Source organism: Scyliorhinus torazame, chromosome 14 (assembly GCF_047496885.1).
Source record: "Scyliorhinus torazame isolate Kashiwa2021f chromosome 14, sScyTor2.1, whole genome shotgun sequence".
Lineage (NCBI taxonomy): Eukaryota > Metazoa > Chordata > Chondrichthyes > Carcharhiniformes > Scyliorhinidae > Scyliorhinus > Scyliorhinus torazame.
Window position 1 is genome coordinate 12,981,906 of NC_092720.1, and position 15,642 is coordinate 12,997,547.

The following is a 15,642-nucleotide window of genomic DNA, read 5'->3' on the forward strand; positions in this document are numbered from 1 at the left end:
CACAATTATGCCCACTGGTTAGAAACAAATCATCTTTTTTTAAATTTGTTCATCTGAGTTTTGTGTCACTGACAAAGCCAGCCTTTATACATTGCAGATTACTCTGTAAAGTTAAAGTACATGGGATTACAGGTAGTGTCTTGAGATGGATAGAAAGCTGTTTAGTAGACAGGAACCAAAAAGGTGGAATAAATGAGTCTTGACCCAATTGATAGGCAGTGATTAGTGGGATCCGCAGGGATCTGTGCTTGGACCCCAACTGTTCACATTATAGATCGATGATTTGGACGAGGGAACTAAATGTATTATCTCCAAATTTACAGATGATAGTGTTGGGTTGGAGGGTGAGCTGTGAGGACGATGCAGAGATGCTTCAGCAGGATTTGGACAGGCTGAGCTAGTGAGCATATACATGGCAGATGCAGTATAATGTGGATAAATGTGAGGTTATCTGCTTTGTAGCAAAAATAGGAAGGCAGATTATGATTTGAATGGGTGAATATTGAGAGAGGTGGATACTCAGCGAGACCTTGGTGTCCTTGTGCATCAGTCACTGAAAGTAAGCACGCAGGTACAGCAGGCAGTAAAGAAGGCAAATGAAATGAAATGAAATGAAAATCGCTTATTGTCACGAGTAGGCTTCAATGAAGTTACTGTGAAAAGCCCTAGTCACCACATTCCGGCGCCTGTTCAGGGAGGCTGGTACGGGAATTGAACCGTGCTGCTGGCCTGCCTTGGTCTGCTTTAAAAGCCAGCGATTTAGCCCAGTGAGCTAAATTGTATGTTGGCCTTCACAGCGAGAGGATTTGAGTATAGGAATAGGAATGTTTTACTGTAATTGTATAGGGCATTGGTGAGGCCATACCTAGCAGTTTTGGTGTCCTTTTCTTGTGGAAGGATGTTCTTGCTGTGGAGGGAATTCAGTGAAGGTGTACCAGGATGATTCCTGGGATGGGGGGGGACTGTCATATGAGGGGAGAATAAGTCGGTAAGGATTATATTAATTGAAATTTAGAAGAATGAGAGGCGATCTTAAAGAAACTTATAAAATTCTACCAGGATGAGACAGGGTAGATTCAGAAAGAATGTTCCCGATGGTGGGGGAGTCCAGAACTTGGGGTCATAGTTTGAAGATAAGGGGCAAACCTTTTAGGACTGAGATGAGGAGAAATTTATTCACCCAGAGAGTGGTGAATCTGTGGAATTCACTACCACAGAAAGTAGTTGAGGGCAAAAAGTTGTGTGATTTCAAGAAGGAATTAGATATAGCTCTTGAGGCTAAAGGAAACAAGGGATATGGTGGGAAGGCAGGATCAGGGCATTTAACTTGATGTTCAGCCATGATCATAATGAATGACAGAGCAATCGTAGGGCCGAATGGTCTCCTCCTGCTTCTATTTTCTATGTATATTTCTATGTATCTTTATTGTCCATCCCTAATTGCCCTTGGTGAGTGGATGGTGGTGAGCTATCTTCTTGAACCATTGCAGTTCATATTTTTAAAATTAATTTACGGGACGTGGGCATTGCTGGTTTAGACCGGCGTTTATTGCCGATCCGTAGTTGCCCTTCAGGAGGTGATGGTGAGTTGCCTTCTTGAACCGCTGCAGTCCCTAAGGGGTAGGTAAACCTGCAGTGCTGTTAGAGAGGGAGTTCCAGGATTTTGACACAATGACAGTGAAGGAACGGCTATATATTTCCAAGTAATAATAATAATCTTTAGTGTCACAAGTAGGCTTACATTAACACTGCAATGAAGTTACTGTGAAAAGCCCCTAGTTGCCACATTCCGGCGCCTGTTCGGGTACACTGAGGGAGAATTCAGAATGTCCAATTCACCTAACAGCACGTCTTTCGGGACTTTTGGGGGGAAACCGGAGCACCCGGAGGAAACCCACGCAGGCACGGGGAGAACGTGCAGACTACACAGAGTGACTTAAGCTGGGATTCGAACCTGAGGCCCTGGCCTGGAGCTGTGAAGGAACAGTGCTAGCCACTGTGCTACCGTGCCACCCACGTCAGGATGGTGAGTCACTTGGCGGGACCTCCAGGTATCTGCTGCTCTTCTCCTTCTTAATGGCAATGGTCGTGTGCTTGGAAGGTGCTGCCTAAGGAACCTTGGCAAGTTCCTCCAGTGCATCTTGTAGATGGCACTCATAGCTGCCACTGTTCGTCGGTGGTGGACGGGTTGAATGCTTGTGGAAGGGGGAGCAATCAGCGAGCTGCTTTGATCTGGATGGTTCGAGGTTCTTGACTGTTGTTGGTGCTGCACTTATCAAGGCAAGTGCAAAGTATTCCATTATACTCTTGACTTGTGCCTTGTAGATGCTGGACAGTCTTTGGGGGGGTGTCAGGAGGTGAGTTACTTGCCATAGGATTCCTAGCCCTTGACCTGCTCCAGTAGCCACAGTATTAATATGGCTGGTCCTGTTCAGTTTCTGATCAATGGTAACCCCCAGGGTGTTGATTGTGGGGCATTCAGCTTTGGTAATGCCATTGAATGCAAAGAGGCGATGGTTAGACCCTCTCTTGTAGATGGTCTTTGCCTCAAACTTGTGTGGCACAAATGTAACTTGCCACTTGTCAGCCTAAGCATGGATATCATCCAAGTCTTGCTGCATTCGGACTTGGACTGCTTCATTATCTGAGGAGTTGCGAATGGTGATGAACATTGAGCAGTTATCTGTAAACATCCCCACCTCTGACCTTATGGTGGAAGGGAAGCAGCTGAAGATAGTTGGGCAGAGGACATGTAGTTACACTCACAGTGATATTAGGAAGGTAGCACATTTGGTAGCTTCCGCTCAAGATGTATTTTTTTGGACCTTTCTCTGTTCGTAGGCTGGAAGTTTGGATGGAAAAAGGTGCAGGCGTGCCAGGAGAAAGTGAGACTCCACTGGTGTGGCTGGTGGATGGATCCACGGACCAGAAGTGGGTCAAGAAGAAGGGAGCTGGTGAAGCAGGAGAATCTTTGTGCGCCACAGGTCAAGAAGGCGGGGGGTAAAGGACCTGCCCTGCCCGCCCAGTGGTCAACGGCACAGCTGGCGGACTTCTTAAATGAGAAGTTCAGTCAGCAGAGAAGAGAAGCCCATGAGGACCTAGCCAGGGAGGTGGAGCCACTTAAAACGGGGATTGACCGCGTGGAGCAGAGACTCGAGTCCCAGGGCCAGGCGATTCAGAAAGTGGAGGAGACGGTAGGGGAGCACGAGGAACTGCTCGCCTCGCCAAGATGGGAGTGGTGCAGGAGACCCAAAAGTGGCTGAAGGAGAAGGTGGAGGATCTGGAGAACCGCTCCAGAAAACTTGCGGATTGTGGGGATACCCAAGGGCATTGAAGGAGCAGGTGCTGGCACATATGTGGCCAAGATGTTGGAACAGCTAATGGGGGAGATGGTTTCTTTTGGTGGTTGTTGGAGAGCTTTTCTCCTTTGAAATATTTTGTTGGGCTTGGTGGTGGGTGCTTGGGGAGCATCAAGGGCGAGTGCACCTTTTTTTCTTCTTTGTTTCTTGAGGAATGCAAACGGGTGGGGGAAAGGGGAAATCAGTGGGGAGTAGGAGGCCTGGAAACCTTGGGTGGGAGCTGCCAGCTAGCTGGGCGGGCTAGTTAACTGGAGCACAATGGGGGGTGGTCAGGTGATTGGTGCAGAGGAGGAGAATGGGGTTGTCGTTTTGCTTGGGTGCGGGGTGCTAACAAGGGTGTGGTTGTTGTGGTTCAGCGGGAAAGGGAGTGATGATGGTGGACACCCGAGGGTGGGCCTGGAGGTCGCGTGACACAGGCCGGGGGCTGGCCCAAAAAGGAATATGGTTGTTCGGCAGGGGAGGAGGACGGGGAGACGCCAACCAGGCCGGTCACGTAGAACGTTAGGGGGCTGAATGGGCCAGTCAAACGGTTGACGAATGTGATATAAAATAGTTACTTGAGCGATATTAGTTAATGTAATGTAGAGATAGGCCAGTCTAATCCTGGTGAGTTCACAGACAAAGGATTTCAGACCGCATGGCAAAGCAAAGGAAGAGGTGTGTCCACCAAAGGAGGAGAAAAGGATGCTGGGTAATAGGGGCCAGAGGAAGGGATTGGAAGTGAGCCAATTAGAGTGTATGGATAGGTCAGGAGGGGTATAGGATGACCTATGGGAATCGTGTATGTGAAACTTGATGCCATTTGAATGTATCAGTAGAGACTTCTTTGTTCTACAGACTCGCTTGATTCCAGAGGTGTACGAAGCAAGATGTGTTTTGTACCGCTGTGAACTGAGTCAGGCTTGCAAGTCAAATAAACTAACTAATGCTGTACCTGCAAATCCATCTTGACTTTTATTGAGGCCAGACGGACGGGTAAAGAAATTTGGGATTTGTCATTTGGTGCCGAAAACCCGGGATTTCTCAAGACGGTTCTGACCAACTGCGAAATCAGAATTAGACTGATTATGAACAGGAGGATGGGAAAAAGGGGCCCACAATGTACAGCTGGAAAATGACCGCGCATTGATTTTTCCTCTCTTCTTATCGTCTGATTAGTCTGGTCACTCGCAGTTGGTACGGAAAGATCGTCTCGACAAAATCAAAGGTCAGTCTGGGGATTAGAAATTTAATTGATGGGATTTCATATTGTTGGTTCGGCTTGGGTTAGGTTTTGGGTTGATGGGACATCTAAAACGATGATTCAATTCCAAGTATAAGTGTTTTTATGGCTGATGTGACTTCAGTAGATGGAGGTTCAGTCAAGTATAAGTGTTTTTATGGCTGATGTGACTTCAGTAGATGGAGGTTCAGTCAAGTATAAGTGTTTTTATGGCTGATGTGACTTCAGTAGATGGAGGTTCAGTTCAATAAGTGTTTTTAAATCTGAAGATGATTCAATTCCATGTGTGAGTGTTTTAAATCTATAGTTGATTAAGCTAAAATTGTACCCTTGGACTGTAGTGGCGAAAAACGCAGTTCTGAGGACTAGTTGAGATTATGGGGAATTCCTTGGATAGCACAAATGATCCAGGCATGCCACTGCAAATATTATGCGATATGTATCCGGATAAAGCAAAAGATTTCAGGAAAATGTCAGCAACGTTAAGGAGTAAAATGGGTGATGAATGGCCACTAGGGGACACCAAAGACCTAGAGATTATTAAGAAAATTCAGGGACGCATCTGGAAAAAGAGTCAAAGTATGAAAGCAAAAGAATTAATTGGATTATGGAGACAATATTGTCAAGAGGAAAGAGATAAGATCATGTTATCAAGTTGGCAGGACAATGCCCTTAAAATGGGAATTCCAATTAGTGAACAGGGTAACCAAAAAACATTACAGGTCTTGAAAAAGGAATGTGCATTCAAAAAAACGCGCAAGTAAAGACAGGAAAGGCTCGGGTCAAACAAAAGATGGGCTACGTAGTTCAATGGCTGGCCTTGAATTGACAGAAAATGATCCATTCGATGATTTAAAAATGTCAGTAAAAGTTCCGACTGCACCTGTAGCATTGTCTGCACTAATTCCAGAACCACCAGAGTATAATAATTTATATCCAGTCACTGCTCCCCAGATTCCAATCATGCCAGTAACTCCAGCCCTTTTGGTTGATAGCGTGGGTCCCGATTTACCATCTTCACAATCAGTAGGGGAAGAGGAGCTCTGTTCCGCAAGTCCAGTTAGCTCTAGGACCCGATCTCGGACAGCGAGAGAAGGGCTTGATCCTAACCAGAAACAATTAAGCATACCACCTAAATCTCTTCAGACCAAGGGGAAACCGCAAATTTCGAGAACAAAGGGAGATGCCAGGATTGAAAGAGAAAGAACTCCCTCTAGTGACAGGGAGGGACGTCGAAGTCTTGGAAGAACCAGAGGAAATAGCTAGAGTGCCCCCTGGTGAGACTCGGAGGCAGTTGCCGATTAGGAAGATACCAATCACCTGAATTATGCTAGCCACGCCGCACTTCAGCAAGCCCATGCGTTAGACTACGATAGAGGGACACAAATCCTGAATGTGTTGAATAGCCCGTAAATATTTCTGCTATCTTAGACCTAAAACCTAAGAAGATTGAAGAGCCAGAGGAATTTCTGGAGCGTTTTAATGAAATCTACCGTGGACAGTCAGGCGACTTGCCATATCAAAATGGTCAGAATTCCCCTCAATATTGTGCTATGTGGCTCCGTGGCTACTGCTGTGAAATGTAATAACATGATTTGGACAGAGAACGACCCTTCCCAGATGGCAAGGGCAGTCAAATTTTATTGGAAGGAGGGTGTAGGCCAGGAAGGAGGCTCAGTTACAAAGGTTAAGACTGAGTATGTAATGAAAAAGGATGATCTGCGACCCCAACAAGCGGCAGAAATGGTAGCTTACCAGCTGGAGCCCCAATATTGTGACTTTGGGTGGGTGGATCAGCGAGGGGGGGGATATCAAACCCACCCAAAGGGACCCTCAGCTCCTTTTTATGGCCCACCGTATGCATCAACAGCTTTACAACCGCCGCCCCCTCTGAGGGGCCATTGGTCTACTGGGAGACGAGGACGGGGCAGATATAGAGGGAGCAATGCATGTTATAATTGCGGCCGTGCAGATCACTGGCAACAGGAATGCCCCTTTAAAAGACAGGCAGCAGAAGCAGATTATCCGACCCAAAGGAGGGGGTACCCACCAAGGGGAGGACAGACGAGATACACTGACTTCTCCCAGGCAAACCCTTTCCCAACACAGGATTGACTAGCTAATTTAGTCATAAGGACTCTCCAATCGGACAGGGAACCTATTATCTCTCTGCAGATAGGAGATCAACATCACTCATTTGTAATCAACACTGGAGCAGCCATGTCTTCTGTGGAATCAGAACTTCGACTACCATTATCCGACCACACGCAGCAATTGTCGGGGTTCCAAGGACAGGTGTGTGAGTATCCTATTTCTGAACCTGTGACAGTCACTTACGAGAATAAGTCTGCAGATCATCAGTTTGTAGTGACTACTGGATTGGACTGTAATTTGTTGGCCCGAGATTTACTGTGTATCTTCCAGCTACAGCTAGAGAGGAGACGAAGGGGTAACGGTCCAATCATGGAGGATGAGACAACAGTGCTATATTTCTATCACCCCCAGTGGTGGACGTTAGACATTGAACATTCACTGCATCACGTTACCCTGGCCTATGACAGAACCGGACAAAACAGGGAGTTGGAGGACAAATACCGGCCATTAATTGGGACCGAATGGCCAGTCAAAGTTACAGCCACAGTCACGGGAAAAGAAGGTACAGCCGATTTTGTTACAATACCACCACATTTATGGCCAGTCAGCTTCGGTAAGCCCTCATATTACACGTCAGGTCCACGACCAGTACCATGCCAGGGATTTGGGGCCTATGGTAAGGAGGGCAGTGGATCATTCAGATCCAACAGAGTACGCACTTCAAGTCACGCCAGACTGCACTGCCATAAAATATTTTGAGGTCCCTGAAACGATTAACACTCGACTGCAGCCCCGTCTATGGACAAATTAATCCGAGAGCTGTTGCAACAGGGTATTTTGGTCCCTTGCCAATCAGAATGTAACACCCCCATACTTGCTGTGCCTAAACCAGCCAAGCCAGACCAGTACTGATTAGTACAGGATTTACGTTCAATCAATGCCATCGCATAGCCGTTACATGCTTTCACTCTCCAACAGGACATTACGGTGTATAGCTCACACTCGGTCATCGCACTACTGAGGCAATTGCAGACTCAGCATCTTACCGCAGCTCGTCAGAATAGGTATGAGATATACCTTTTGAACAATCCACATCTGACATTTAAACACTGTACCACTATCAATCCAGCCTGTTTTCTTAGTGGTCCCCCTGTCCATGAAGACGCACCTGGCCACGACTGTTTAGCCTTGATTCAGGAAACTACCACAATAAGGGACGATTTGAGTGATATTTCGTCAGAACAACCTGACATGATTATGTGTGGTCAAATATCCCACCGGGGTTTAGTTAATGACTTACTGCAGGCCCTCCTTATGCCTGCGCAGATTTTCGTTATTAAATGCGCTACCCACAAAAATGGTAAGACCCCAGTTGACGTTGGTAATGAACAAGCAGATTGTGCAGCGCGGACAGCCGCGCAAATTCAGCAAGTGATGGTGCCTAAAATGTTAAGTCTGACTAAACGATCTACTATAAATATGTCTGCTTCTGACAAGTCAATGCCAACCATCCAAGACGTCATAAGGTTACAGGAGGACGCTCCTGAGAGTGATAAACAAATGTGGAAACGGTTAGGTTGGACATATGATTCTGTTTCCTCTTTATGGACCACGCCAGCACATCAGACTTGTATGTCTGATGTACTGGCTTTATGGGTCATCGAATGTGTACACTTTGCAACTCATTGTGGGGCTCGGGGGACTAGTGATTTGTTGCTGGACACTTGGTGGCACCCTAAAATGCAGGGGTTGGCCCAGAGTATCAGTAATCGGTGTTTGATTTGTCAGCAATATAACACCGGAAAAGGTATCCCTTGTGGGATGGGGCAAACCCCGTTGCCCAGTGGTCCCTTTGAGACGCTACGAACGGATTACATTGAGTTGGAAAGGTGTCAATGTTATAAATATGTTTTGGTCATTGTGGATGGGTTCAGCAGATGGGTTGAGGCGTATCCGACTACCGATAATAAAGCTGCTACTGTGGTTAAAGTTCTGATGCGGGAAATCATTCCCCGGTACAGTATACCAGCTCAGTTGAGTTCTGATAACGGGCCTCATTTTCTTGGACAGATTAACCTGCCTCCCTTCCCCAGTGCTATTTTACAGGTGCGGAGAATGATGGGGTGGCGACGCACCGTCTGTGTGATATTCGGCCTCACCTCGCTTGGAGTGTTATTGGCGACGGACATGGAAAAGGGAAATATTATCTACATTTGTAACCCCAACCAAGCTACAAGGACATTTCAGTTATGCAAAGGTGATGTTCTTCGCTGCCCCCATATACGAGGACATGGTATCGACTCATGGAAGGTCGTCAAAGTTAAGGAGAATGCAGGAGTCATGAAGCAATTGCACCGGTCCCGGCGATGGGAAGGGAACATTATATGGACATTGCCTTGTTTTTGGAGTACATGTAAATTTGATTTTGGATGTGTTAAGATTGGTGCGATAAAGGTAACATCCGACCGTCAGGAGAGCGTAGGAAGAGACTGTGAGAGAGAGAGGGGGACTAGAGAGAGGACGGGGCGTGTGAGAAGGGAAGTATAGCTAGAACGTAGGTTATCGGGAGATACACTTAATTTAGTTAAAGGCCAAACTGAGGAAAACCTGGGTAGTATGAATCTCTTCTACCAGATTTACCACCGCTTGTATGGCCACGGACGGGTTGTCTGCTACCCGAACACCGCAGCGGTGTCTAGGTTATTTTCTGTTTCACCGCTTTGGGGCACTCCCCAAACGGTGGTTCATTGTCAGCGTTCCGAGCCACCGCCCGAGCAAGTCACTCTTCCTTACGATCCGGATTCAGCACCACCGGCTATTTGCCTTCCCCTTCCTCGGGATAATTCCCACTCACAGTATGATAGGCTGCAACGGTGGAGGGCATATATACCTAGCCACTTCACTCCCAATAGGGATTCCCGATCGTACGAGAATTGTTTCAGCAGTGAAGGATACGGCTGTTTGCTGGTAGAGGTGGAAACGAATATAACATGTCTGTTCCCCACCTGTACGGACAGGAGGTGTCATATCACCCAGGCGTCTGGCCAATGCGTTTGTTACAACACCACTTGCGTTCCATTGAACGCTGGCCTCCAGCTCCTTTGTGGCTGGGCGAATGTCTCTCATATCACTGTTGGGACTAGGGCTTTCCGCATTGCTAGGCGGCCCGAATAGGCGTTTCGAAGCTGGATAAACTGGGCTACTGGGGGATCCTTACGCAACCGATATACTGATTGTGATGCTAGCCTGCACACGGAGCAAGGATACTTTTTATTTAATGGCACAGCGACCAATGTTTTGTCACCCCCATTTCCCCGCCAAATTGCTATTGGGACTCTAGTCCCTACCACAGTCCCCTGCCCTTCGGCGTGGATGCTGCATAATCAGTTAGCACGCCGGGCAGTCTCGGCTGAATTTTGCGAGAACTGGAAAAAACCTCAGGTTCTCGCACCCAACCGGGGCCACTCAGCCGGATGGGGGATTCTGAGCGTCTTGACACTGGGAGGTGTGGGGGGTTCCTTGGCTGTCAGCAATAGGAATTATTTTATTTGTGGCCTTACCATCTTGGGAAATGAAACCTTGGGAGCCCTTGGGGCAATAACCAAGGAATTGTCTCAGCTACGGTTGTTTGCAATGCAGAACCGGTATGCTCTTGACTATCTTCTGGCCCGTGAGGGTGGGGTATGCGCCATAGTACAGGGCAAGTGTATCATGGGAGTTCAAGACTTGACCGCTAACATCACTAAATTTATGGATCACATACGGGATCACCTGGATGGAATGCAGGATCCTGGCTCTTGGGGTAACTGGGGATTTGGAGGTTGGAAGGACTGGTTGATAAATATGGCCATGTATTTAGTGGTGGCTATCGGCTGCATCTTTGTGGGCCTAGCCATCCTTAAATGTGTGATGGGTAGAATGCGGGGTGCACTGGAACAGATCAACGCCCCTAAAATCTTAGCTGTCAAAATCCATGAGGGTGCAGCAGATGAAGGGGGGCTACGCCAGGAATTGGAAATGCAGCGACGGATCTTTTTAGATGAGGGACCGTAGCTATGGATTGGATAGTTCGGTTATCATGGAATGATAAGAGGGAATGACGAATGTGATATAAAATAGTTACTTTAGAGATATTAGTTACTGTAATGTAGAGATAGGCCAGTCTAATCCTGGTGAGTTCACAGACAAAGGATTTCAGACCGCATGGCAAAGCAAAGGAAGAGGTGTGTCCACCAAAGGAGGAGAAAAGGATGCTGGGTAATAGGGGCCAGAGGAAGGGATTGGAAGTGAGCCAATTAGAGTGTATGGATAGGTCAGGAGGGGTATAGGATGACCTATGGGAATCGTGTATGTGAAACTTGATGCCATTTGAATGTATCAGTAGAGACTTCTTTGTTCTACAGACTCACTTGATTCCAGAGGTGTACGAAGCAAGATGTGTTTTGTACCGCTGTGAACTGAGTCAGGCTTGCAAGCCAAATAAAATAACTAATGCTGTACCTGCAAATCCATCTCGACTTTTATTGAGGCCAGACTGACAGGTAAAGAAATTTAGGATTTGTCACGGTCACGTGTTCATGCACCTGAGGAGTCTTTTTGCAAGAGATGTGCTTAAAGATAAGGGGTCAGACAAGGTTGAGGAAAGGATAGGTAGGGCAGATATTTCATTCACACTGGACATGGTCAGGGAAGGTGTCGGTGGTGGCTAAGGAGCTGAAGGGGTTCATGGAGCAGATGAAGTGGAACCCGTGGAAGTTTGGGAGGCAGAGGGGCGAAGGAGTTTTTGTACTTTTCCCATGTGCGCCGGGTGTACTCACGGATTGATGTTTTTGTGCTGGACAGGGCGTTGTTGGCTGGGGTGGCCAACTCAGAGTATTCGGCGATTGTGGTTTCAGACCACGTGCCACACAGGGAGGATTTGCGAGTGGACTGGGGGGCCCCCAACGTCTGCAGTGGAGGCTGGATGTGGGGCTGTTGGCGGATGAGGAGGTGTGCAAGTGAGTGAGGGCTGCCATCCCGGGGTACATGGAACTTAACGATACAGGGTGGTTATGGCCATCACACTATGGGAGGCACTCAAGGTGGTGGTTTAGGGGGAAGTTTATTTCAATTCGGTGCACAGGGAAAAGGTGGAACGAGCAGAGATGACAAGGTTGGTGGAAGAGATTCTGAAGATCGATATGAGGTACTCTGAGTCCCCTGAGGCAGGATTGTTGAAGGAGAGGCAGAGGCTCCAGATGGAGTTTGAGCTGGTATCTACGTGGAAAGCGGTAGGGCAGTTGCGGAGGCCCAGAGGGACAATGTACATGTACGAGGAGAAGGCGGGCAGGATGCTGGCCCACCAACTTTTTAACATAGATACATAGAGTTTACAGTGTAGAAGGAGGCCATTTAGGAAGCAGGAGGCAGCGAAGGAGATTGGGAGAGTGAAGATGGGACGGGAAGTGTGGCACTTGACCCGGTGGGGGTGAATGGGGTGTTCGAGGAGTTTTATAGGAAGCTATATGAGTCGGAGCCCCTGCCAGGGAGGGAGGGAATGCGACAGTTTCTGGATAAGTTATAGTGTCCCAAGGTTTACGAGGACCTGGTGGAGGGGCTGGGGGACCCATTGGATTGAGGGAGGTGATAGAGAGTATGGGGGCGATGCAGGCAGGGAAGGCCCCGGGCCCGGATGGGTCCACGGTGGAGTTTTATGAAACGTTAGGGGGGAGGGATCTGGGACCGCTGCTGGTGAGGGCATATACCGAGGCTGGGGTGAGTGGGGAGCCCCCTCCTACATTATCGCCCTGATACTGAAGAAAGATAAGAATCCGAATCAGTGTGGATCGTACCGTTCGATATCGTTATTAAATGCGGATGGCAAGTTGCTGGTGAAGGTGTTGGCTTTGCAAATCGAGGACAGTGTCCCAGGGGTGATAGGTGAGGACCAAACAGGGTTTGTGAAGGGGAGGCAGTCGTCGGCAAAAAGTAAGGAGGTTACTTAAAGTGATTATGATGCCTCTGGAGGGGCAGGAAGTGGAGGTGGCAGTGGCAATGGATGGAGAGAAAGCTTTCCACCGGGTGGAGTGGGAATGGGAATATCTGTGGGAGGTTTTGGGATGGTTTGGGTTCAGGCAGGGTTTGTGGATTGGGTTCGGCTGCTGTACAAGCCGCCGGCAGCAAGTGTGCGGACGAACCGTGTGAGCTTGGGGTATTTTGGGTTGCACCGTGGGTCAAGGCAGGGGTGCACGCTCTCCCCATTGCTTTTTTCCCTGGCGATAGATCCATTGGCAATGGTGCTTTGAGCATCAAGGGGTTGGAAAGGGATTGTGAGGGGCAGGGGGGTCGAGCATAGAGATTTGCTGTATGCCGATGACCTGTTGCCATATACTTTCGGCGCATTGGTGGTATTATGGGAATTTTCGAGGACTTTGGCCGGTTTTCCGGATACAAGCGGAACATGGGAAAGAGCGAGGTGTTCACGATTGAAACCAGAGGGCATGCGAGGAGGTTGGAGGAGCTGCCATTCAAGATGCTGGGGGCAAGTTTCAGGTACTTGGGCATTCAGAAGGCGCGGGGCTGGGCGCAGCTCCATAAGTTGTATTTTTGGAATGGGAGCGAAGAGGGGGTGGACTGGCATTGCCGAATAAAATGAATTACTTCTGGGCGGCGAATATCGCTATGGTTAGGAAATGGGTAGTGGGGGAGGGAGGGGTAAGTGTGGGGTGGATGGAGGCGGCCTCTTACAGGGTAACGAGTTTAGGGACTTTTTTTAAACCGCCTCTGCCGTTCTCGCCGGCCAAGTACTCCGCGAGCACAGTGGAGGTGTCGGCCTTAAGGGTGCGGGGGCAGTGGAGGCCGTACTTGAGACTGAAGGGTGCCTCAGTGTGGGCACCGATTTGTGACAACCATAGGTTTGCACTGGGGGAGCTGGAGGAGAGGTTTTGGGGGGTGGCGGCACGCAGGATTGAGCGGTTTCGGGATTGTTCGTAGGAGGCAGGTTTGCCAGCTTAGAGGACCTAGAAGAAGAATATGAGCTGCCCAGCGGGAATGGGTTTTGGTAAGTACTGGTCCGGGATTTTATGAGGAGGCAAGTGCCATCCTTTCCAGGGCTTCTGGCCTTGCAGGATAAGGTGCTGTGAGGGAGGGACTTGGGGAGGGGAATGTGTCCGAGGTTTATGAGGAGCTAATGGACTGGGAGAGAGTCCTGATCGGAGATGTTAAGTGGAAGTGGGAGGAGGAGCTGGGGGCGCGGGGGGCGGGGGGGGGGGGGGGGGGGGGGGGGGGGGGGGGGGGGAAGAGGTGGAGAATGTGTATTCATCGTGTGCAAGGCTCAGTCTTATTCAGTTTAAAGTAAGTCACAGGGCGCATATGGTAGTGGCAAGGGTGAGTAGGTTCTTTGAGGGAGTAGAGGATAGGTGTGGATGTTGCGCTGGGAGGCGTGCGAACCATGACCACATGTTATGTGTATGTCCGAAGTTGAAGGGGTTCAGGCAGGGGTTTGCGGGCGTAATGTCCGAGGTGTTGGGGGCAAAGGTGGCCCTGAGCTCAGAGGGAATGATATTTGGGGGGTCGGAAGACCAGGGAGTCCGGGGAGCGAGAGAGGCCGTTGTTCTGGCCTTTGCTTCCCTGATAGCCCGGAGACGGATTTTGCGTGGGTGGAGGGACTCAGAGCTGCGGAAAGCAGGGGTGTGGGTGAGCGGCCTGGCGGAATTCCTGGGGTTGGAAAAGATCAAGTTCATCCTGAGAGGGTCAGTTGAGGGGTTCACCCCGAGGTGGAAGCCGCTCATTCACATTTTTAAGCAGGATTGAGGTGTCAGCAGAGGGGAGGCAGAGGGATAAGGGGGTTAAAATGAGGAAGACAGGACGGGAGGAGGGGAAGTGCTGGGGGGTATGAGTGTTATTTATTATGTTGTACAATTTTGCTTCTGCTCTTATTTGTTGTGTTTGTTGTTTATATAATTGCCTTAATAACATTTTTCTTTAAAAGGGATTTCCTAAATTTTCAGTCAGTGTCAGTGAAAGATGTGGACCGTGATTCTCCTGAATAAGAACAAGGTAATGCTGTCTGCTGGAAAAACAGTTTCCCACTGGCAGCACTACTCAGGTGCTATTCAATGGCATTTTGAAACTTTTTTTGAGACAGGTTTTGCGTTGGCCTTGATAGGACTGGGGTTCAATCTCGCTGACAAGTCCTGCTCCTCAGAGATCGTGGCACCATTGATCTCAGAATAATCTTGCAGCCCCCCTACCCAAGCCCTAATCACTGGCTAAGCCCCCCCCCCCAACGAACCACTAGTAAGTCTCTTTCCCCCCGCCCCCCGCCCCCCACGCAAGTGAGCAAAGCCCCATTATGGGCTCGCCAAATGTCATCTCTCCCAGTCCTTCAGGCCCCTCCCATTCTTGCCCCGCCCTTCAGTCCCTCCCTCATAGCCCCCACTTCGGGCCCCGGACCTTTGCACTGCCAACCTGGTGCCCTGGACTCTGAGGAGGAATTAAGGAGGTAAGTACCTCTCTACACCTACCTTCAGGGTACCGAGTGGGATCCTTCAGGGGAGGTGGGGGTTGTGGGGGGCTTAAGCTGGCCTAGAGAGGCTCAGGTCGAGGGTCTTTCCTGGGATGGGGGGGTCGTGTGGCAGGTCTTTTCTCTGTGGCTTTAAATATAATTTAACTGTGTTTCTGCTTGTAAAGTTGTAGTTTAAAGTCTTCCCTCTGATGTGTTGAAACCCTTTGTCGTCTCTCCCAGCATGTCAAGTTCAAAGATGTCAAAGGAAGCTGAAAGTGTTCCCTTCAATGTGTTGGAAACCTTTGAAGCACTTTTTTCACAGTCAATTTCATTGTTGCATTCCCCTTTAACTTTTTCAAGCCACAGGCAATGCTGAGAAGCCTAAAAGCTTTGAACTGCATTGTTTGCATTCAATTTCATGGTCCATTACCTTTTACAAGTCTCAATTGACAGGTTCAGGTTATTCCAAAGGATGGAATTAA

General features: G+C 48.8%; 1 protein-coding gene across 10 annotated transcripts in view; it reads right to left on the reverse strand.

The window, feature by feature from the left end:
• Nucleotides 1–15,642, reverse strand: part of LOC140389529 (IgGFc-binding protein-like) — a 266,128-nt gene that overhangs the window by 213,244 nt on the left and 37,242 nt on the right. Inside the window, exon 1 of one of the 10 annotated variants that reach the window (XM_072473720.1) lies at nucleotides 15,180–15,196. The exons of the other annotated variants lie outside the window; for them this stretch is intronic. The gene's annotated coding sequence lies outside the window, so the exon portion shown is untranslated. Of the gene's footprint in view, nucleotides 1–15,179; nucleotides 15,197–15,642 lie in introns of those variants that run through there. 10 annotated transcript variants of the gene reach the window in all.